This window comes from Silene latifolia, chromosome 3 (genome assembly GCF_048544455.1).
Source record: "Silene latifolia isolate original U9 population chromosome 3, ASM4854445v1, whole genome shotgun sequence".
NCBI classification, from domain to species: domain Eukaryota; kingdom Viridiplantae; phylum Streptophyta; class Magnoliopsida; order Caryophyllales; family Caryophyllaceae; genus Silene; species Silene latifolia.
Window position 1 is genome coordinate 48,310,461 of NC_133528.1, and position 24,517 is coordinate 48,334,977.

Below are 24,517 nucleotides of genomic sequence, written 5' to 3' on the forward strand. Positions count from 1 at the left end.
AAGATACCAGGCCGCTGGAAACGGGGCTCGAATCCGATCCAATGAGAGAGAAGGGCCTAGGAGTAGTGGCGGTGAAGTCTCGAATCGAGCTCCCCGGCCGAGCGGGCTGCGGCGACACCGTCCCCGGTGAGACAAGTAGAACCGGTGCTGCGGTGGTGACCAAGGCAGAGCTAGTGGCAACAAGCAGGGCCACCGACTCGCTCACCGACGAGCCGGAGGACGTACTAGTAGAAGACAGAGAACTCGCGTCCATCCTGCAAAGTATCAAAGGGCATGAATAAGGAAGGATGCTGCTAACCGTGGCTAAAACAACCGCTAACCAACATGTGACAGCAAAAAGAATGGCTCTATTAGTCGAAAAATTCGACTTCCAGAATGCAAAACCCAGCAATTCCTCAAACATTTTGAATTACAGCATGTGAGTGGTGATAATATGATAAAGCAGTGACTGCAAGAGGGCTAATACAGCATGAAAACCAGAAATGGGGGCATGTATGACTCTGGGCAGTCGAGAATAACCACTCACAGCGCGAGATTCCTAATAATTTACATCAGGTAATGGCGATAGGGGACGGGAAAACAGATAACAGCAGCAAAAGGTAGTCAAGAACTGCAGTTAGGCATAGCATGGCAGTATAAAAGCCGTCTAACAGTCGAAACACTCGACTTACAGGAACCCTAATCGCGGAATTCGCGCAAAATTCGAATTAAACATGTAGACATAGCGAGGAATTGCGAAAAGATCATCAACAAGCAAATTAAGGGCATATAAACACAATCAAATCGAAACAATTCGACTAGACATGGAATTTTCGAGCCCTAATTCAAAATCACCTCAAAAATTCGAATTAAATCAAGAGAAATTGCAAAGAGTGTGATAGAAACACTTACTTGATGATGATTATCCTAAAACAAGCAATTAAACTTCAAAAACAAGCAAGCAAGGCGGATTTTTAATCGAAAAACCCGCGAAACCCTAATTCCCTTTGAAAACCGTGAAAACGGACACAAAAGAGGGGAAAAACAAGGGGCTATTGAAGAATAATTAGCTAGTTATAGAATGTAGGTGATTGATTTGAGGATTTTGGGCAAGAAATGGGGATTTGGGGGAAAATCAATCGCAATTAGGGGAGGTTTAGACGGAAATTAGGGGTTAAAACAATTAGAAATGAAAACTGAAATAATAAGGAGTTAAGTATAGAAGAAACTCCCGTCCACTGTTCATTTCACTCGATCGAGTGATTTTAAGTCACTCGATCGAGGACTTTTTGATGTCCCTTGCTCGATCGAATAAGGAACCTTTCGATCGATCAATTCCTCTGTGGCCTTCCTCGATCGAGTAACCAGCAAGCTCGATCGAACCATTTTTCACTCGATCGAGTACAAAAAGTACTCGATCGAGGACTTCCTCGTGTAGACTTCTTCGAATTTCCGTCTTTTCTTCCTTGATTTGCGTGCATCTTCCCCAAACCTGCGTAAAACATATCCAAACATATCCCAAAATACCAAAAACGCAGAAAAACACAGTCTATAGTCTTAGTCTAAACTAAAGAAATGTCTAAACTAATTGTCCTAATAAAAATGTAAATAAAAGAAATTCAAAGGAAATTCAACCAAATATCTATTACACTTTGTTACACGTCTGTCGCGTACCTGTCAAAAATAAAACCTAACGGTCTCAACTAAAAATGTAGTAGAGGCAGTCGAGTATCGAATCCTCAGGGAGGTAATGCAACTACAGCTATCTATTTCTAATCCTACGATAACAATGGGGGTTGATTGAATTTTTGGTTTCTAAACTACGGAGTTGAAGGAAAGAGAGATAAGGCAGAGAGCAGTAAAGGCAATAAAATGATTTTAAACTATCAATAAGAGAGGGACATGTCGGGAATTCGGTTCACTACGTAGTATTCAACAACTTAGCAAGAAATGACTCGGCATTTAACTAATGCGAGACGGATACTAGAAGGTCCTTTCGGTCCACTTCCCACCCTAAAATACCACTAACTTAACTTTCGTCCTCATTAGGGTAGTCTACTGTTTATAGCAGGCCTATTTAGTCCAATCTTTCGATCCAGGATTAATTGTAGCCAGATTAATGGGTGACATAGAAGCGTGCACTCAACTAGGTCGGTAATTACAGTTATATTGCTATAGTGACAGGGTCTCTTAGTCAATTCGTCTAATTCATTCACTACGTCGTCATTATTCTACCGCAGATCCCCTAATCCCAACATGAAGAGGTTTAGCTACTCATATTCATGATTAATCTAACAGCAAACAAGATTCCAAGAGAAGACATGACGAAATAACAATAAAATGCAATAATAGAAATTAGGCGAAAGAATGATAACAATAACAAGAAAATAATGCAACAAAAGGTTAATTATTATTAAGGGAAGAGAGAATTACAATCCAAGCAAATTCCGGCGTAAAGAACTCGTAATCCGAGTGAAACAAATCCGAAAACGAAAGTAACAGTAGGTTTCTAATGTAAAACTTAGAGAGTAAAAGAGATAGTAAAGGAGTAAGTAAAGAGATGCCTAATTAACCTAGTAAACATAGGTTAAATAGGAAACAAACAATGTTTAGCGAAAATTAAACACACGGACTGAAGCAAAGCCCATGCCTGTGAAAAACCCCTCGATCGAGTGGATTAAACCACTCGATCGACCATCATCTCAGCAGGAGTCCCTCGATCGACCAGCAGGGCACTCGATCGAGGACTTGGTCATGTGCATCCTACTCGATCGAGGAAGGAGCCTCTCGATCGAGCCTCAAGGAGCCTAGGAACCCTTCGATCGACCTCCAAACAGCTCGATAGACCACTTGAGTCTTCAATTCAGCTTACGTCTTCACTCAAATACCTCGTAATGCGTGCAACGACACTTCCAAGTGCAACATCTCACTCTGGGACAATCCTGTCTCCTCTAAATGCATGCAAAAAGGACGGAAAAGAGCATGGTTCCGCTACTTTCGCGATCATTCCTACAAAAAGGACAAAATACACCAAAGTAGCCAATTCGGGACAAAATACCATAACAATAGTATAGAAATGCATAGAAATACGTGCTGAAATAGGCCAAAAAGACTATACATTAGGCACGTATCAACTCACCACCATCATTTTCGTTTTTGAATTTTTATTTCAGATTTCGTTTGCTTTTTTCGTTGTTGTCGTCGTTGGTGTTGTCGTTGTCGTTGGTGTTGTCGTTGGTGTTGATGTCGTTGGTGTTGTCATTGGTGTTGTCGTTGCTTTGTTTTTTTGTTTTTTTTTTGTTTTTGTTTGCTTTTTTTTGTTTTTGTTTATTTTGTTTTTTGTTTGTTTTGTTTTTTGGTTTTTGTTTATGTTGAGGAGTGTTTTTGTTTGTGTTTGTTTAGGAGATTTTCGGTTTTGTTTTTGTTTAGGAGATTTTTGTTTGTTTTTTCGTTTTTTGTTTGTTTTTTTTTTTTTTTATATTTTTTTTTGGAGTGTTACATAATTTTTTTGTTTTTAGATATTGTTACATTTATTATTGTTATTTGGTTTTTATTATTGGTATTTGGAATTGGGTGTTTGGTTATTTGTTATTTTTCAAGTTTTTTTTAAGTTTCATATTTTGGGCTAAAGTTATACAGTAATCAAAATAGAGTTATAATGTTAATGTCTAAAGTTATACATTGTATAAATTGAAGTTACACAAATTTTGGACTAAAGTTATACATCTTGTCTATTAAAGTTATACACTGCGTGCATTAAAGTTATACGCACGATATATAAATTTGTCAAATTTAAATATTTAAATGTTTAGATCTGACGTTTTTTATTTCAATTATTGTTATTGTATTGTATTTCATTGTTATTTGGTTTTTTTAGATATTTGGTTTTTTTCTTAGACGGGTTTTTTTTGTTAGATTGGCGGGTTTTTTATTTTAGATCTAGTATTGGCGAGATTTACGGTTTTTTCTACTTTATAGTTTTTGTTTACAATTTACATTTGTGTTCTTTTTTTTTTTTTGAATTTTCAGATCTATATGTGAACACAACTAAAGTTATACATTGTATAAATTGAAGTTACACAAATTTTGGACTAAAGTTCTACATCTTGTCTATTAAAGTTATACACTACGTGCATTAAAGTTATACACTGCGTGCATTAAAGTTATACTTCTTTTCTTTTTTTAAAGTTATACACACGATATACATCTTGTTTATTTTTTCAGATTTGTTGATTTTTCTTTTTTAGATCTAGATGGTTTTTATTTTTTATATCTATTTGGTTTTTAATTTTTCAGTTTTGTTGGTTTTTTATTTTTGGACTAAAGTTATACAATTTTTGGACTAAAGTTATACAATTTTGAACTAAAGTTATACATTTGGACAAAAGTTATAAGTTTGTTGGATTAAAGTTGGATTTTGGACTAAAGTTACAGGTTTTTGGACTAAAGTTATACATATGAAGGACTAAAGTTATACAAATAAGGACTAGAGTTATACAAAAATTGACTAATTAAAGTTATACAAAAATGGACTAAAGTTATACAAATATGGACTAAAGTTATACAAAAATGGACTAAAGTCATACAAAAAGAACTTATATAAATTCCAATTAATTCATCGAAAATGGACTAAAGTTATACAAAAATGGAATAAAGTTATACAAAAATGGGCTAAAGTTATTTAAATAAGGAGTAAAGTTATACAAAAATGGGCTAAGGTTATACAAAAATTGACTAAAGATATACAAAAATTGACTAAAGTCATTGAAATTATACACACTTCTACTGGAGTTATACATTCATTGAGTAGAAGTTCAACACATTCCTAATGTATTTGTATATCTTTGGTCCATTTTTGTATAACTTTAGTCCATTTTTGTGTAACTTTAGTCCTTATTTGTATAACTTTAGTCCATATTGGTATAACTTTAGTCAATTTTTTTTATAACTTTAGTTCTTATTTGTATAACTTCAGTCCATATTTGTATAACTTTAGGCAATTTTTGTATAACTTTAGTCTATTTTTGTATAACTTTAGGCAATTTTTGTATAACTTTAGTCTATTTTTGTATAACTTTAGTCCATAAAAGTATAACTTTTGCCCATAACTGAAAAATTTATAATAACTTTAAAAAAACGACATTTGTAGAAAAAAAAAAACAAGACAAATTTTACAGAAACGACATTTGTAAAAATAAAAAACAAGACGATATTTGAAATGTCAAAATATGCATTATAATAACTTTAATATGTCTAAGATTAATACTAACAAATAGAACAAAAAACAACTACAACCAAAAGTTATACAAAAGTTGTACCGTTAAAACATTAAAGTTATACAATTTACGACTAAAGTTATACTCGTAAAACATTAAAGTTATACAATTTACAATTAAGGTTACACTTTTTATATTTTTTTTTGGGAGTGTTATTGTTTGTGTTATTTCAAATTTGAGTTTTTTTTTTATAAAAAAGCGAGAATTGAGAAAATAAGTAAAAAATAACGAATGAAAAATAAATAAATAAAATAAAAGATAACAAAAATAACGAATGGAAAAAAACAACTCAAAACATAAAAACTAACACGAAAAAAAAAAAAAAAACGTCGGCGGTGGTGGGGTTGGCGGCGGCGGCGGGTGGTGGGGTGGTGTCGGGTAGGGTGGTGGTGGGTGGTGGTGGGTGGTGGTGAATGAGGAAAAGATGAGTGAATGATTTTTTTGGGTTTTTGATTTATTTGGATTTTTTGGGTTTTTTTTGATTTATTTGGATTTTTTGGGTTTTTTTATTTATTTGGATTTTTTGGGTTTATTGAGGTTTTGAGAGAAGAGAAGAGTGAAATGTATGAGATGAGAGAGAAATGGGTGAGTGGAAAACAAATATATAGTAAATTAGTGGTTAATTATGGTGGATTAGTAAGGTGTGTTAATTAGCCTTTATAATGACTTTGGGTGGGTTTATCTCATCCCTCTATCTCCCTCCATCCAATGGCTCTTAATAGAACTTATGGACTCAAATACATATGTTGACCTTAGTTGATTTCTTTCTCTCTCTCTCTCTCTCTCTCTCTCTCTCTCTCTCTATATATATATATATATATATATATATATATATATATATATATATATATATATATATATATATATATATATATATATATATATATATATATATATATATATATATATATATATATATATATATATATATATATATATATATATATATATATATATATAGATATATAGTGTGAAGTTCTCATAAGTCCCTTACATCTATTGTGTCCTTAAGTCCTTATAAGGGCTCTTGGATGAAGGGAATGAAGGGATGAGATTACATCTCAATGGATGGCCACAAATCAATCTAGTCTAATTAGCTCCTCATTGCAATTAAGTTACTCATTAATCCATTCATCCCTCATTATCACAAACTCCTTCCCTCTCTCTAAATCTCACAATCTCTCTTTTTTCTCTCATCTAACAAAACCAAACAAACAAAATCTGAAAAAAAACCAAAAATAATTACTAAAAAAAAACCCAAAATAACAGGAGGAAAAAAAATAATCCGTCCTCCTCTCCACCACCCCGACCTCCTCTCCACCACTGGCTCCCGTCACCACGCACACCACCCACCACTTCCGTCACCATTCACCTACACAGTCACCTCCCGTCGCCACCACCTCCCTGTTAGAAATATATATCTCATTTTACAATATATTCATATATATGTTTCAATTAATTTAGTCATAAAATTAATTTAGATCTTATGCATGCAAACATAAATAAAGATAAAGAAGAAATCGTTTTCCTTACATTGAGATTTCGGATATATGGGCACAAATGAGTTCTCCTACTCACTTGTTCTTGAGCTTCCTAATATTGGATGAACAAAGGATTCAAGCTTAGAATCCTTCCCAAGGAATTATACCCAAGATAACCTCTCAAAAGATTAATATTATTAATACTAGAACAATATTAATCTTAATAAAATTGACCCAAAATATTGAATTTTGTCTCTTGTTTTCGGTTAAGAGAAGGGAGAAGAAGGAGTAATATTCTCTCTAAAACTCTATATTTTAGATGTGTTTGAATGAATAATACACTAGTTTTTCATGTAGTGTATATTAGGTAAATTATAGAGCAAAAGACCCTTGGCCTTGCACTAGGAAAACCGGGTGGGGGGGGGGGGGGTGGTATTAGATAATGCATGATCAAGATGCTCTTCACAAAAACAACTAGGTTTGCATGGCTATCTATTAGGTTAATGATTATGCTTTCCACTTAAAATAATCAACACAATATTTAGCCTAATACACCCTTCATTTCGGTCCATTTAAGATAAAATGGGTTCCATTTTATCTTTGTCAATTTATCAATTTGTCACATGTCACAAGTCATGTAAAATTGTCATGCATTTTTAACATATTAAAAATCAACGTATTAATAAAAATACGTCATGTACAAAATCGACTTAGTAATTCACAATTACTTGTACCAAAACGGTTTACCAATTATAAATCACAACATCTTGTATTTATAATAAATTATTCATTCAGTTTTAATTGTTTTCATAAACAATAATTTCATCTAAGTAATAAAACAATTCGATTACTTAGACCGTATCTTATTTAATCAAATTATAATGAGATACGTAAATATTACTTCCAAAATCGTCCGTCAATTTTAAGTAATTTAATTAACTCGTATTGTCATACGATTAATTAAATAATCAATTAAGAGTGTTACCCTTTAGGTATGACCTAAGGGGATCAACTGATCACCACCGTCGCACGACAGTAATGTCAAACTCTAGTCAGCCAATCATTACTGATATGTGTGGACCAGTTGACTGTAAAATATTACTTCCCACATATATTCTTAAAATGAGACTTAAACATGTGATCATCATGATCGACAGTTGTGATCGCATTATTGTCGGAGGACACATATTCGAACAATCTCCCACTTGTCCTCGACAATTGTGCGTCACCAATTCTCTTGTCCTATTACTATCTCCCACTCAATGCAAGGTGTCTTTCAGGTCGTACTTGCAAGTGATCATATCGAGAGTGGTTTCCTCGATCTGGAGAATAACTGATTGACCGGATTTATCTACCATAGATATCTTCTGAGCGTGGCCACGCATTTCCAGTTCATGACTCCTCGAGTGGCCCTGAGATATTGTTATAACCCTGACAAGGGGTGGACAATTCCTATCGCACTTATTCCCTTCTACTAGCCACAACCATCATAACCCAAAATATGCCCATTTAACCCCATTTACGAAGGTCGTAGTAACACAAATCAAAGTTAATCTGAAACTGTGCCATCTTAGGCGAACAGTCTTTAGTCAAAAGAATCGACTCATTAGAATACTATAGTAGCTCTCGCCACGACCATGCTATATAAATTTGCCAGAACTCTATAAGCGGTCATAAGGCCCGATAAAGTGTTCCTAACAGTCTGCCTATGTGATCGACTAGTCATCACACATGACTCCATGACACTTGAACTTGCCATCAATCGTATCACACTCTAGTCACTTCGAGACGTCACCTCATGTAAGTAAATATGGGCAAATACAATGCTAATCCGTGTTCACTTTAACGGGGTTCAATGGTCTCTACAATCCGTTTGGATGTAACAAAGTATAAGGTGAGTTAATAATAACTCAAACGACGAATGTCGACATCACATTCGGGTAGTCAATACCATATTACAACCTTGTGATGTATATCGTAAGTGTGTAAACACTAGTTGATTGCAATAGAAGATTAACATACCATGTGTCCATGTGTTCAAACTTCTTTTATTGCATTTTCCTTTATATTCATGTTATCTCTCATAGCATGAACCTTACCAAGTACACATATAGGTTCCCAACCTTGGTTTGAGTTCTTTATCTTGAAAGAACTTTCTTGTTGTTTATCACATAACCAACGAATTTGTGGTGGATGATATAACTTGCACTGGTCAAGTGTTCTACCAACTCACAATGCACTAGGTATACGTTTTATAGGGTCTTGCAACAATTGTCAAGATGATTAGCCTAGCACTTCTCATAAGTCCTAGCATATTAGAAAATATTAGTTTTGAGTAACTTCTTACTTTAACTAAGTATCTTTCCAAACTTCTTATTTCTCCTTTTAGCTTGAATAGCTTAGGATTTTCATAAATCCTTACATGTGTTCGAACTTCAATATGTGCAACCTCTTGTCACATAACAGAGTGTTTTGTCCAACACTGGAATCGCTCATTAGTTCTCCTCGAGAATTCATGACGATTCTTCTATGGCTTGCCAATGATTCATCATGCTCTTATGCATATGATTCATTATTGGACATGTGCATGATTATTCTAATAGCGGAAACATTAGTAATTTATAATCATGTGATCAACCATTCTTAGGTTCAATGAATGACCATGATTTGCTAAATGGCAATTCCATTTTCATTGACATGAATAACCTACGTTTCTCGTTGATTCGATGTGTATATATCAATACCTATCCAACATCTCATGATGTGATTGGATTCATCATAGTCCATTTTCATCCAGAATTGAAAACTCAAATACTTCTTTGTGAAAGATAGTATTAGCTCGTCATTCTCAATGAGTAATGAGTTATAATTTTACAAGATGATTGCTCCCACTAAATTCCATGTCTTCACATGATAATTTCAAACTCCCACTTAATTTCACATGTTTCGCAATTGACTACTCAATCGAAACATTTCAAGAATTGAAATACAATTTGCTTTGCCAAGTTATTAAGATTCAAACCATATATGTTCCCAACATATCCTTTCAAAATACCTATTTTGAAAAGGTTTCAATCTTAAACTTATGGAAAGAGATTCTAATCTCTAACTCATTCATTTTATAATGATGCGTAGCAATGTCATTACTTAAATGTAAATTTCATTTAATTTACGTCCTTCTCAAAATACCCTTTTCCGGAAGGAGGTTTAACCATTTCATTTTCATAATGAGGTTAAGTAATGACACTAGCATGGTTAACAATTAACTTAGCTTTCGTAGATATCGGCATATCTTTCTTTGCAACTTTTAGTCATAAATCTCATTTACTTTCAAGGATGCAACTTTGTTTCATTTAGGCTCTTAAGTAAATATCAATATTGAAACTCTTGGTCAAATGTTGTTCATAAACTAGCCAAATCTCTTGATAAGTCTTTTCATTAGTCATTTTCTTCCAAAACTTTCTTTTGGTCTCCTCGTGTAGTTATTTTGAGAACATATTCTTTTGATTTCTTCACTTGGTCTCTTATGTCATGTAGATTTCATCTATTCGAAACCATAGATCTCATCTATTCGTGTACACTATCTATATAGGTATACAAATCATTCTTTCTTGCGTAGATCTCATTTATTCAAGTATACAAATTTGCTTTGTGTTCTTTGTGTCTTCATTTTTCTCCCACTCTATCTTTAGAATAAATACACTAGAGATTCAAAGATAGCTTATGAGACACAAAAAATTATTTTGAAGCATAAGAAGGACTATCTCATAGATTGACTAATTGTTTTAGATTTGATAAGTGTACTTGGTGATTGACATTCCTTTAAGAGAGTTCATCAACTCAACATCACTTTATAATTGATCATACACAAGCCTTAAGCTTGTGGACATATAATGAATCCCATCATTATAGTTGTCTATTAGATCACTTTAAGTGGATGATCATATGTTTCCATGTGCAAGCATATAAAGACGAATTTTTAGAACAAAGAAAATACGATAAAAGGGGTGACTTGGGTTGCAAACCAAGCCACCATAATCCAAAATACAACAATTGTTTAGAAAGGATCAACCATTTCCATGTCGAACACGGAAATCAAAATAGTTCTAAAAATCCGAAACATAATTTAAAATGAGACAATAATAAAAAGTCAAGCTTCATTGGAAGCTACTCCTAGCTCCTTGATGATTTCTCAAGCTTGCTTTTCCTTTCCCTTGTCTTTGCTTGGAGGAGGCCCTATTTACAATAAAAAGGGGATACATTATCACAACTTTGTATCACAATACCATAGTTGAATTAGAAACATAAAAGAAAGGATAGTCATTTACCTACTGGAGTGATCTTTCCAGCTTTGATGTCACCAAGATACTTGGAACAATTCCTTTTCCAATGTCCAACACCATTACAATAATGACATTTATCAAGAGGACCCTTCTTGGTCTTGGAAGTTCTAGCTTCAAAAGTCTTAGCCTTGGTGAAAATGGGAGCTTGCTTCTTACCCTTCTTCCCATTCTTTTTGAACTTCCCCTTGCTCTTGGTGCTTATGTTAAGCACATCCTTAGGTGGGTTAACATTTAACCCCATGTCTCTTTCGGCTTGCACAAGTAACTTGTGCAACTCTTCAAGAGACACGTCCTTGTCTTGCATGTTAAAATTCACCCGGAATTGAACATACGCTTTGACTTTGGATAAGGAGTGTAGAATCCTATCTACAATGAGCTCGTTGGGGATTTCAACCTTTTAAATCTTCAAAGTCTCGACTAGCTCCATCAATTTGAGCACGTGAGGGCTAACCTTTTGGCCCTCCTTAAAGTCGAGATCAAAGAATGCCGAGGCCGCCTCATATTGGACGATCCTCGGAGTTTGTGAAAACATTGTCACAAGCTTGGAATAGATTTCATTAGCGGTGCCCATTTTAAAGGCTCTCCTTTGGAGATCCGCCTCCATCGCAAAAATCAACACATTTTTCATTGCGGCGGACTCCTTGTGGTAAGCCTCATATGCTTCCCTAGTGGAGGCACTCGACCTAGCATTAGGTTCGGGTGGAGAGGACTCGGTAAGGTAACGAAGCTTGTCGTCACCTTGGGCGGCTAATTTGAGTTGGGCATCCCAATCGGAGAAATTTGACCCATTCTTTTCAAGTTTACAACGATCCATGAAGGATCGGAGCCATGAAGCATTAGTGAGAGGTGTGGCGTTGGTGTTTGGAGCGGCCATTTGTTATGAGAAATAAAAGCGGTCTACAAAACGAAAATAGAAGGAATAAAACATATGTCGTTTTCGAAATAATAATAACACTCGTAAAAATTTAATTCAAACAAGTTTTATTGCATTTATCTAGTGACCTCTACCCAACTTGATAAATGATTCCAAGATCCAAATTCATATTAACTTGGGCACGGTGTGGCCGATGAATCCCTTATCAATATAACTCGGTGGATTAACGCTTTAATCGATTCTACTTTTAGAACTCTTGGTCGATAAAATTACTTTAATATTTATCTATAGCCAGGAACACATGCGACTACGGTCACGAATACTTCCGTTGAGCTCAATCCAAATTTCGAATAAATGTGTCCATGATCCAAACCCACATTAACTTGGGCACGGTGTGGCCGATGAAACCCTCATCAACATGAATTCGGTGGATAGACATTTATCACCCACTTCCCCTACGTAACAAGGTTTGTACCCCGATGTGGCCGAGTGCAATCCTTCACGAAATAGGTTTTCATGGTTTCTACTTTTTTGTAAGGCTAAGTCTCAATTGTTTATTTTTAGTTAGAGGTCATGTCAATTTATTATCTATCACGTTTTAAGTGAACTAAAGCGGTGAACTACGATAATTGTAATTGACACGGTCGATAAACTCGATTAAAAAGATAATGCATGTTTTAGTTATGGCGATTTAGCGATGCATGCAACATATAAATAAAATGCAAAGCAAAAATAAAATCCTATTATGGCCTTCCGAGAATAGTAAATCTAATAAACTATTACAAATTCGGAAACCAACTCCATTGGTCCCTTGAACTTCGGTCTTGGCACGCATCTCGAGGTAACACCATCTTTAATGGATCGCCTTCTCGAGTGGCATCGTCTTCAAGGAACTCCGGAATAAATAAATTACATAAAAAATTACATAATTTCCTATTATACATTTGTAATTAAAATAAAATAAATCTATTAAATTACAAAACGGTGATACGAGATCACAATAAATTACAACCGAATCGATATTCCCATACATTTCGGGCAATACCAATTAAAAACTAAGGCCATACTGAGTAAAATTACATAATTCAAAAATTACATAAAATAAAATTATGACAATCATAAATAAAATGCAGCATTATAATATGTATGAACATGCCCAATTTTATGCTAAATCGCCTTAAAGGAGCCAATATCGTATATTAAACGGTTTTTACGGATTTGCGTGATGTAACCTTTTAAAAATCACAATAATTACATAAAGTCATATTTATGTACTAGTTAATTACCCTAACCATCTTAGGACTCAAAACTAGTCTCCACTAACATATTGACAATAATTAACTTATATTTCTTAATATTGTTCATAAAAGGACTTAAAATTACAATGTAATGCCATAAACTTCAAATAAATCATACAAATTTCAAATAAATTCAAAATTTGAAATTTTAAACTCATGAACATTCTGAAAAAATGCCATGACACTCATAACGTTCAAAAACTTAGGTTAAAAATTTCGAAATTTATCGAGAAAAAACAATGTTTCTGTTTATCGGATTTATCAATTATAACCATAAAAAAAAATGAAAAAAATTATTTTTATTAACTTTTCACTTTTAGATATGAAATATATGATAAAATACAACATGTGACATTTTTCCTTAGTCATGAAGTATGTTTTAGCAATTTTCACTAATTAAAGTCACTATTTATGTTATTTTTCATCAAAAATTCATAAATCATGCATAAAGACTTCATTATAGCCAATTATTTTACACACATCTTTTAAAATTGCATGTGACAACATACTAAATTTCTATGACCAGATTCGAAATATTACTCATATTAACCTATTTTTCCATTTAAATTCGATTTTATCTTGAAAAATCCATATTTCGAGCATAAAACTCATAAAATTATGAAACATTAGAGGTCATCAAAATATAATATATGTGAAAACATATCCAAAAACCACTGGAAAAATCAAAGTTTAGCTAATTTTAGTCCAAAAATGACATTTTTATCATAAAATCACATTTTAATGCCATTATTATATAAAATGAACAATAAAAATCCATAAATTAACCAAAATATCCTAAATACATTTTAGGACCAGGAACTTTAACATGCATAATTGATTTCGTGATATATCATAATAAACACAAATTTATAAGTTTTATTTGTTAATCGTATAACTCGGAAAAACTATAACCGATTTGCATGCAAACAACCTAAGGCTCTTGATACCGCTTGTTAGAAATCTATATCTCATTTTACAATATATTCATATATATGTTTCAATTAATTTAGTCATAAAATCAATTTAGATCTTATGCATGCAAACATAAATAAAGATAAAGAAGAAATCGTTTTCCTTACATTGAGATTTCGGATATTTGGGCACAAATGAGTGTTGGAATATGTGTCCTCCGACAATAATGCGATCACGACTGTTGATCATGATGATCACATGTTTAAATCTCATTTTTAAAGAATACAATTGGGAAGTAATATTTACTGTCAACTGATCAACATATATCGGTAATGATTGGCTGACTAGAGTTTGACATTACTGTCGTGCGACGGTGGTGATCAGTTGATCCCCTAGGTCATACCTAAAGGATAACACTCTTAATTGATTATTTAATTAATCGTATAACGTTACGAGTTAATTAAATTACTTGAAAATTGACGGACGATTTTGGAAGTAAAATTTACGTATCACATTGAAATTTGATTAAATGAGATACGGTCTGAGTAATCGAATTGTATCATTGCTCAGATGAAATTATTGTTTAAATAAACAATTGAATTTGAATGAATTATTATAAATACAATTTGTTGTGATTTATAATTGGTAAAATATTTTGGTACAAGTAATTATGAATTACTAAGTCAATTTTTGTATATGACGTATTTTTATTAATATGTTGATTTTTAATGTGTTAAAAATACATAACAAATTTATGTAACATATGACATGTGACATATTGACAAAAATAAAATGGAATCCATTTTATCTCCATTTGGCCGAAATAGTGGGAGGATTTAACATATATATTATGTTGATTAAAATTAATGGAAAACATAATTATGTTAACCTATTGCTAGCCATGCACACCTACATATTTTTGTGAAGGTAACCATGGGCATGCATTGGCTCCATTTTTCCTCCACTCCCACCGGTTTTGGGAAGAGAAATCCTTGTGATTTTTCTTCTTATTTTATCTAATATTCACTTAGAAAAAGACTAGTGATTATTATTCATTCATACAATCTAAAAACAAGAGTTTTAGAAAGAGAAAAATTTCCTCTATCATTCCTCTCTCTCAACCGGTTTTGGGTGAGATACCAAATATTTTTGGGTCATTTTTCTTACAAAATTAATATTATCTAGTATACATTATATTAATTTTATTAAGAGTGTGTCTTGGGTATTAATCCTTGGGAGAGATCCTATACTTGGGTCTTTGTTCATCCAAAAGGAAAGCTCAAGAACAAAAGAGAAGGAGATCTCTTTTGTGCCCATTTGAACCGAAATTCCAATGTAAGAATGGAAGTTTCTTCTTTATTTTGTTAATTAGTTTGCATGCATAAGATCACTTGTTAATTTTATGACAAATTAAATTAAAACATATATGAATATGTTAGTATATAGATCTATTTTTCCTTCAATCAGTATCATGAGCCATGGTTGTTTGCATGCAAATCGGTTAAAAGTTTTTCCGAGTTATAAAGATTAACATATAAAACTTGTATAATTTGTGTTATTATGATATATCACGAAATTAATTTATGCATGTTAAATTTCTGGTCCTAAATTGTTTTTAGGATATTTTGGTTAATTTATGGATTTTTATTGTTCATATTATACAATAATGGCATTTAAATATGATTTTATGAGTAAAAATGTCATTTTCGGTCTAAAATTAGCTATACTTCGAATTTTCTAGTGATTTTTGGATATGTTGTCAAATATATTATTTTGAGATAACCTGTAAATTTTCATAATTTTTGGACTTCTTATGCTCGAAAAATGGATTTTTCATTGTTAAATTCGGATTTAAGTGAAAAATAGGTTAATATGAGATAAATTTCGAATCTGGTCATAGAAATTTAGTATGTTGTCACATGCAATTTTAAAAGAAGTGTGTAAAATAATAGGCTATAGTGAAGTCTTTTGCATGATTTATGGATTTTTGAAGAAAAATAGCATAAATAGTGACATTATTAGTGAAAAAATTAATAAAACATAATTTATGACTAAGGAAAAACGTCCAATGTTGCATTTTATTATATTTTTCAGATCTAAAATTGAAAAGTTAATGAATATAATTGTTCTCATGTTTTTATGATTATTTAGTTAAACCGATAATCCGCAACATTGTTTTTCCGGATAAATTTCGAAATTTTTAACCTAAGTTTTTGAACATTATGAGTGTCATGGTATTTTTACAGAATGTTCATGAGTTTAAATTTCAAATTTCAAATTTATTTGAAATTTTTGTGATTTATTTGAAGTTTATAGCTTATTTTTATAATTTTAAGTCCATTAATGAACAAATTTTATAAATATGAGTTAATTATGGTCAAATAATTAGTGAAGACTAAATTTTGAGTCCTAAGAGGTTAGGGTAATTGACTTATGAATAAATATGAATTTATGTAATTTTTGTGATTGTAAAATGTTGAAATCACGCAAATCTGTAAAAATCGAGTAATATACGATATTGGCTAATTAAAGGCGATTTAGCATAAAATTGGGCATGTTCATACATATTATAATGCTACATTTTCTTTATGATTGTCATAATTTTAATTTATGTAATTTTTGAATTATGTAATTTTTACTTAGTATGGCTTTAGTTTTTAATTGGTATTTCCCGAAATGTATGGGAATATCGATTCGGTTGTATTTTTATTGTGATCTCGTATCACCGTCTTGTAATTTAATAGATTTATTTTATTATAGTTACAAATGTATAATAGGAAATTATGTAATTTGTTATGTAATTTTATTCATTTCGGAGTTCCCAAAGACGGATTTCTTCAAGATGGCGATACATAAAGACGGTGTTACCTCGAGATGCGTGCCACAACCGAAGTTCAAGGGACCAATGGAGTTGGTTTCCGAATTTGTAATAGTTAAATAGTTTTTCTATTTTAGGAAGGCCATACTAGGATTTATTTTTATGCTTTGCATTTTATTTATATGTCACATGCATCGCTAAATCGCCATAACTAAAACGTGCATCCTCATCTAATCGAGTGCATCGACCGTGTCAATTAAAATTATCGTAGTTCACCGCTTTAGTTCACTTAAAACGTGATAGATAATAAATTGACATGACCTCTCGCTAAAACAATCAATTGAGACTTAGCCTTACCAAATAGTAGAAACCATGAAAACCTATTTCGCGAGGGAGTGCACTCGGCCACACCGGGGTACAAACCTTGTTACGTAGGGGAAGTGGGTGATGAATGTCTATCCACCGAATTCATGTTAATAAAGGGTATTTCGGCACACCGTGCCCTAAGTTGATATGGGTTTGGATTATGGACACATTTATTCGAAATTTGGGTTGTACTCAACGAAAGTATTCACGACGATTTCCGGATGTGTTTCGGGCTAGAGATGAATATTCATGTAAATATCATCGACCAAGAGTTCTAAAAGTAGAATTGATTAAAAGGTTAATCCACCGAGTTATGTTAATAAAGGGTATTTCGGCACACCGTGCCCTAAGTTGATATGAATTTGGGTCTTGGAATCATTTCATATAGTTGGGTAGAGGTCACTATATAAATGCTCATATCTTGTTAAATTTAATTACAAGTATGATTTAAAAAGACAAAATGTTAATATTTCCTTTCCTCCATATTTGTAGTTCATTACAATGAATCCATCAAATGCTACCGCACCGATAACTATTGAGTCTTACCACAATGTTCTTGACGACGTTTGCTCCAACAATGATTTCGACACTACTAGAGAACTTCATTTTGGGATAGGTTCGGATGGAAACCTTAACTTCATCACTTCTTCTAAACCACCCACTACTACTAGATCTCGTGTGAGCCCGTCTCAGGAAGACTACCTCATACAATCTGTAGGATCTTTGTCTCTGGAAGATAAAGATGCCAAAGCTAGTGGGAGCTCAAGCAATCAAGCTCTTGCTTCAAAGGGCAAAAAGTTCAAGAAGAAGGGAAAGAAAATCAAAAACTTCAAGCAAGTTAATGATGAATGCCATTATTGCTATGGCATGGGACATTGGCTTAGGAATTGTCCCGTATATTTGCGAAATATAAGGGAAGGAATCATCACTCCAAAAGGTAAAATTCCTAAGGAAATTTATGTTATTGATATAAATTATACTTCCACTACGACATGGGTACTAGATACCGGTTGTGGTTCTCACCTTTGTAATCATTTACAGGGTTTAAGAGATGTGAGGAGGCTTAGCAAGGGAGATGTGGATCTACGCCTTGGAAATGGAGCTCGGATAGCGGCCGAATCCAAAGGAACTTATGTTTTAGCTTTGCCTAACGGATTTGAGTTGTATTTACATAATTGTTTTTATGTGCCTACACTCTCTAAAAACATTATTTCAATCGCCATTGTGACACCCCTCGATAGGGCATCAAAATTAAAGCGGAAATTACGAGATTTTTAAAATCTTTTTAAAAGCTTAAAGTGCGAAATTCACCATAAGTGATCAACAAAAATGAAAAGAAGGATAATTAAGTTTTACAATTTAAAACAAGTGCGTTGGGGAAAAGATATCCCACGAATAGACACAAGTCTAACGATAGGTGAGTCTAAGCAACCTATAACTAAGGTCCAAGGGTCAACGTTCTCGCTAGCTCACACGTCTTCCCCATAATCTGCATCCGAACCGTCATTCATGTAAACATGAACGCATACAGTCAGTGGGGAGTAACTCGGGGTTCTCCCAGCCACCATATGTCAAAATGCACATAAGCAAGAACTTAATTAAACATATTGATCATGCATCATACTTGAATAATATGGATAAGGGAATATAACGATAATCATAACGAGATAGGCATATTGCATTCTTAATGAGATAGGCATGGTACATTATATTAAACATGCATTCAAGGTAACCAAAGCATGGATATGAGATTAGGCATCGAATCACATGAAGAAGGTAAACAACGGATCAATTGAATAGAAAATATATGGATGGAGACCAATAGCCATTTCTTTGAAAATCTCTTAACAACCATAGCACGGGACGTGGCTACTAATGTCACATTCATACTTATGGCTTACATCTCACCATAAGAACGGATGGGAACATCAATCCCGGCGATCATATCGCAACTAGGGGCTTGCATCTCACCACTAGTATCCGATAGGACCAAGACTCTCACAAACAATCATAGAAGACGTGCACTCTCGTATATAAGAACACACCAATGACCGTAACAAGCAAGACATTTACAAAGGCTATGACTCAAACAAGACAGACCCCTAGACTCCAACCTCTTGGTAGGACGACGATCATAATACGGTCCTAGTCTAAACCTGGATCCAGACTCTCGGGATGGACGACACCCGATTCGACAAACGATACCAAATCGTATCCAAGACTCGGAACATGGCACGCACTCGTATCCAAAGACCGAGTAACCTCTAATCGGAAACATGGCACGCACTCGTATCCAAAGGTCCGAAGAAAGGCGGAAGGATAACCAATCTGGGAACATGGCACGCACTCGTACCAAAGGCCCGAAGGGTAAATAAATAAGGAATGTCAAGTAGTCGCACAATGTAAAACGTCACACTCCGATCACAAGTACGAGTAACAATAGTTTGCATGGTCAATATATCAATAAGCATAACCCAAATCCGGAAACATAGCACGCACTCGTGCCAAAGGTCCGAAAGGGGTAAATAGGGGATGTCAATAAGCCTTAAATTAACCAATTACCGATAAGGAAGAAGATACATGCATAAACCATTGATTAATAGAGGTTACAAGTGAAAAGGAGCTCACAGGGGACTCCCAGCCGGTCAGTAGACCGGCTGCCGGTCCACCGGCTGGGACAACAAGCCAAAATCAAAAATTTAAATAAAACTTACAGTGCACTCCCAGCCGGTCAGTAGACCGGCCGCCGGTCACCCGGCTGGGACTACAGCCAAATTTCCAAAAACACATAAAACCTTCAGTGCACTCCCAGCCGGTCACCCGGCTGCCGGTCACCCGGCTGGGAATACAGTCAATTTTCCAAAAACACATAAAACCTTCAATGTACTCCCAGCCGGTCACCCATTGCCGGTCACCCTTGGGAATACGCCCAAAACTCAAAATCACCTAAAATCCTCGGTGTACTCCCAGTATGGTCGGTCAAGAGATGGACCGCCGTCACCCTACTGGGACTACAGGCTTTCTAAAAATATGTTCAAAACTTACAGGGATCTCCCAGCCGGTCAGTAGACCGGCTGCCGGTCACCCGGCTGGGACTACAAACACGCGGATTCAATGCAAAACACTTCTAAACCATTTGAAACCAACAAAAATCGTTTCCCATCAATTGTTTACGTATCCTATCATGATTCTAACTCGGAAAAACAACATATTTGAGCATGTGAATGGGAAACTTCGGATTCAAGAGATGTAGCATGAGAATTTCATCCAAACATGTGAGAATTGCAAACAAGCATGATATTCAACATCCAAATTAGCACCAATCATGAAAGATACAACTTTTAACATTCATGTGAGATTATAACTACAAAAACCACACAATTTTAACATAAAAGTCGAGTAACCCATCACTGTTACCTTTTTAGCTCTTAATCCCTAAAGTAATCGTCTCACAAGCAAGAATCCACTTTAGGGTCAACTAAACTTTCCCTAAACATAAGAAAACACAAAATAAGACTAAAAATTGAAACTAGAAAAAGGGTACCATATAGAGGATGGCTCGACAGCCCCAATAATGGAGGAAAGTCGGATCTTTTCTTACCTAGAAAGAAGGAGGGCGATGAGAGGAAGAGATAGACGCGAAAATCACTTGAATCGGATAAGAATTGAGCAAATTATGGTGTTTTGAAGATTTGTAAGATAGATGTATAAAAATGGTGAGGGTTGTTGAAGATGAATTTCAGAAAAATGAAGAGGGAGATGAAGTTGTGAGGTGTTAGGTGAGAGTTTTATGAAAAGAAAAGAGAAGGAGAAAAGGCCCATAGGTTATAAAAAGCCCAACAACTCAAATTGAGTCGGTTTTCACTAGAATTTTCGTCTCAAGCCCACTATAACTCAAGACGGGAGATATTATTATTATTATCATTATTATCCGACCAAAATATTTATTTTGTATAACTTAAGCTTTAAAAATATAATATTTATAAAAATCATGTTTGATAATGAAATTAATTAAATTAAATAATTTAAAATATAAATAAGACAATAGAACGGTTAATAAAATTATAATTGTCAAAATGGAAAATTCGCGGGTGTTACAATCACCCCATCTTTTAAAAAGTTTCGTCCTCGAAACTTGAAAATAGAAAGGAAAAGTAATATAAAAATAAAACCGAAATTTGAAATCGGTTTACAAAACATTAAAAGGTTACTTATCGTAAGAATCGAAATCCTTTCAAAAATCCCAAATAAAATTTTCCGACATAACCAAATTCTCATCAAAGGAACGAAAATGCTCTCGTTGCGCATTCAAGAACATCACATTCCAAATCGAAGATATGGTCAAAAGCAAATCATTTGTATAAATCGAAAATCAAAATACTTTCAAAAACATTAATGAAGAGTTTTCAAAAGTATTAGTCTCATTCATGGAACGAAATTGCTCTTGTCGTGCACACAAGAACGCTAACTTTCCAAGTCAAAGACAAGTTTAAAATGAAAATCATTCGCCGACAAGCGTAGAACAAGTTATTAAACGTTTCAAATAACGAGTTCTAACATCCTATCAACGTCAAAATCAAAAGAAAAGGCAATTCACTCAAATTTTCTTTTGCAAAGGTCAAAATGGAAATAAAGGTTTCATTTCTAAATTCAAAAAGGAGGCAAATTCTGAAAATAGAATATTAACTCGAAAAAGAAATCATAAGTAGGTCAACGCTAGTTAGAAATTGAGCAAAGTTAAAAGTAACTCGGGTCTAGCAATTAAAAATCAATAAAAAGAAGTTATACTCGTAGAACAAAAGGAGAACTAAATCAAGTTCTCATTTTCAAACCTTTAAAATAGGGAGGGTTTTGTAAAAGTAACATAAATTTTTAACAATGGATCAAACTGGTAGCTTGAAATGTTTAGAAATAGTACGAAATGAAGAAAACTTTGACATCATGAGAACAAAGTACGCTAAGAGGGTTCAAACTTGACTTAACAAAAGAGCTATGATGAACTTCCTAGGAGAAGAGTTGAAATCGAATCTACAAGGATATCAAAAATTGAGTTTCACAAGTTACGAGTATCACATTTAAAGGAGGAGCATGATGAAGCGAAGAAGAGAGGTATGAACGGAAACGCTTATGCTTAAGGAAGGAAGGAATTTAAACAACAAGGAAACGCCAAAAAGTGAAATCTCAAATGACAACACGATCCTAGACGGCTTCTAAAACTTCCTAATAAAGTAAATCTCACAACCATATTACCTCCAAGGATTACTCAAGATAACTTACGTCACTCTACATCTAAGCTATTCCATAAAACAAGGTACTTCACCACATTTGTGATTCCATAACTCTCAAATATAAATCATCTATAAACGATTTCCAAGAAAGATCAAAACTACTAAAACAGTTACACACCTAACCAACTATCGACTACTAGGAGTTCTCACTATAGTAAAATCCTCAATCAAAGGTCAAAATCTTAAGGTCTTCATACTTTCTAACACTCCAAACCAAAATCTTATTCACACCCGAATTCACAAGCCTAAATGATCACATTCCCCAAATCTTAAAGACCACCAACCAAAAGTAAATAGATTGTCATACAATTTTCCTACCCTACTCAACTCAAGTGCCACTAATCCAATTTTGATGAAATCAAGGTTTGCAAAGAATCCTCAAGGGCATCTCACTCACTCTACAACGTAGCCAACAAGGCCATCACTCCACTAAAGAAACAAAGGGTAATAACTAGGTCAAGAAATGATAGGAAATTTCAAAGGGATACATGAACATGACGGAGTGAGATTAGAGGAGTCAAAAATTAAGGTAACTAGTTAACACCAAGAAGAGACATTAGAATTAGAGAGGTATCCATGGCAAGGAAACAACGAGTAACTCTTATACATAAGAATTAAATCTAATCAAGATATGAACGGAGGGAAGGAAGATGATTAAAGGTACGAAGGAGGATTTTAAGGCTTAAACCATACACTTACTAAGACTTAAGGTTCTCTCTAACAAGGTCACACCTATTAGGATATCGTACCATCATAACAAAACGACCAAATTCCAAAACGAGGGTCAAGGCAATTCCTCTCATTCCTTGTATGCAAGTCTCTCTTAAAGGATTACACCTCTATGACTGATCAAGGTAAAAATAAACGCCCGCTTAAGGGTTGATAAATTGGTTAGATTCGTTGTTCACCTATCCCATCACATATTAGGATTTCTCTAAAGCAAATCTACCACTCTAGTATAAAAGCACCCATTTACCTCAAGTACTTGACACAATCTCAATGTTCCCAAAACCATAGGGTTAACAAAGACTTCTCAATACTAAGTCTCTCTCAACTCAAGAACCCTCAAGGGTCAGCTAATATCAAATCACATCACCAATCCATTATGGTCATCAACATACCATTATCCTTTCTAGTTACTAAAACAAATGCTAAAACTTTCCAATGATGTACCTTAGTCTCACTCTCATACCATACCTCAGGTGGTAATCAATATCACTCACTAAAACCAACTAATAATCCCACAATTTGCATTTCTCATATGGTCACATGTGCATTATCAAACTCTCATATCTAAAGTGATTACGAAAGCCATTCACAAACTCGACTTACTTAATAAATCCTACATCCTCAAATCCACCATTCAGTTTCATCCATTTTAAGTCAAGTACTAAGCATTAGTATCCCAAGGCACGTCTCACTACACTTCCCAAGGTTTTCAAATCTCAACCATAAACAACAAGCCAAGTTCTATAACCTTAGTAACAAATGCAACTCACACTTGACAACATAAATAATGCCACCAATCAAGAATACTCACTTTACCAAGGATTTAGGTCTAAGAATCATTAAGTATGTCTCATCTCACTACCTAAGTCTTTCCAACATCAAATCCTCTCCAAACCAGGATTAAGAGTCAACCACAAACAATCTCTTCAAAGGTCAAATTTCCAACCAAGGTCAACATTCCTCAAAAGAAAGAGTATTATCAAAAGGCGTTAAGGGAGGATAAGCAAGGAACAAGGAACAAGTTATGGGGTATAGGAGTAGCTTCCAAGCAAAACAGGAGAGAGTTTAGAAGAAGGATAAGCACCAAGAGATAAAGAATAAGGCAAGATACACAAAGAAATGAGAAACATCTTTGAGGAAGTAGAAGCATTCT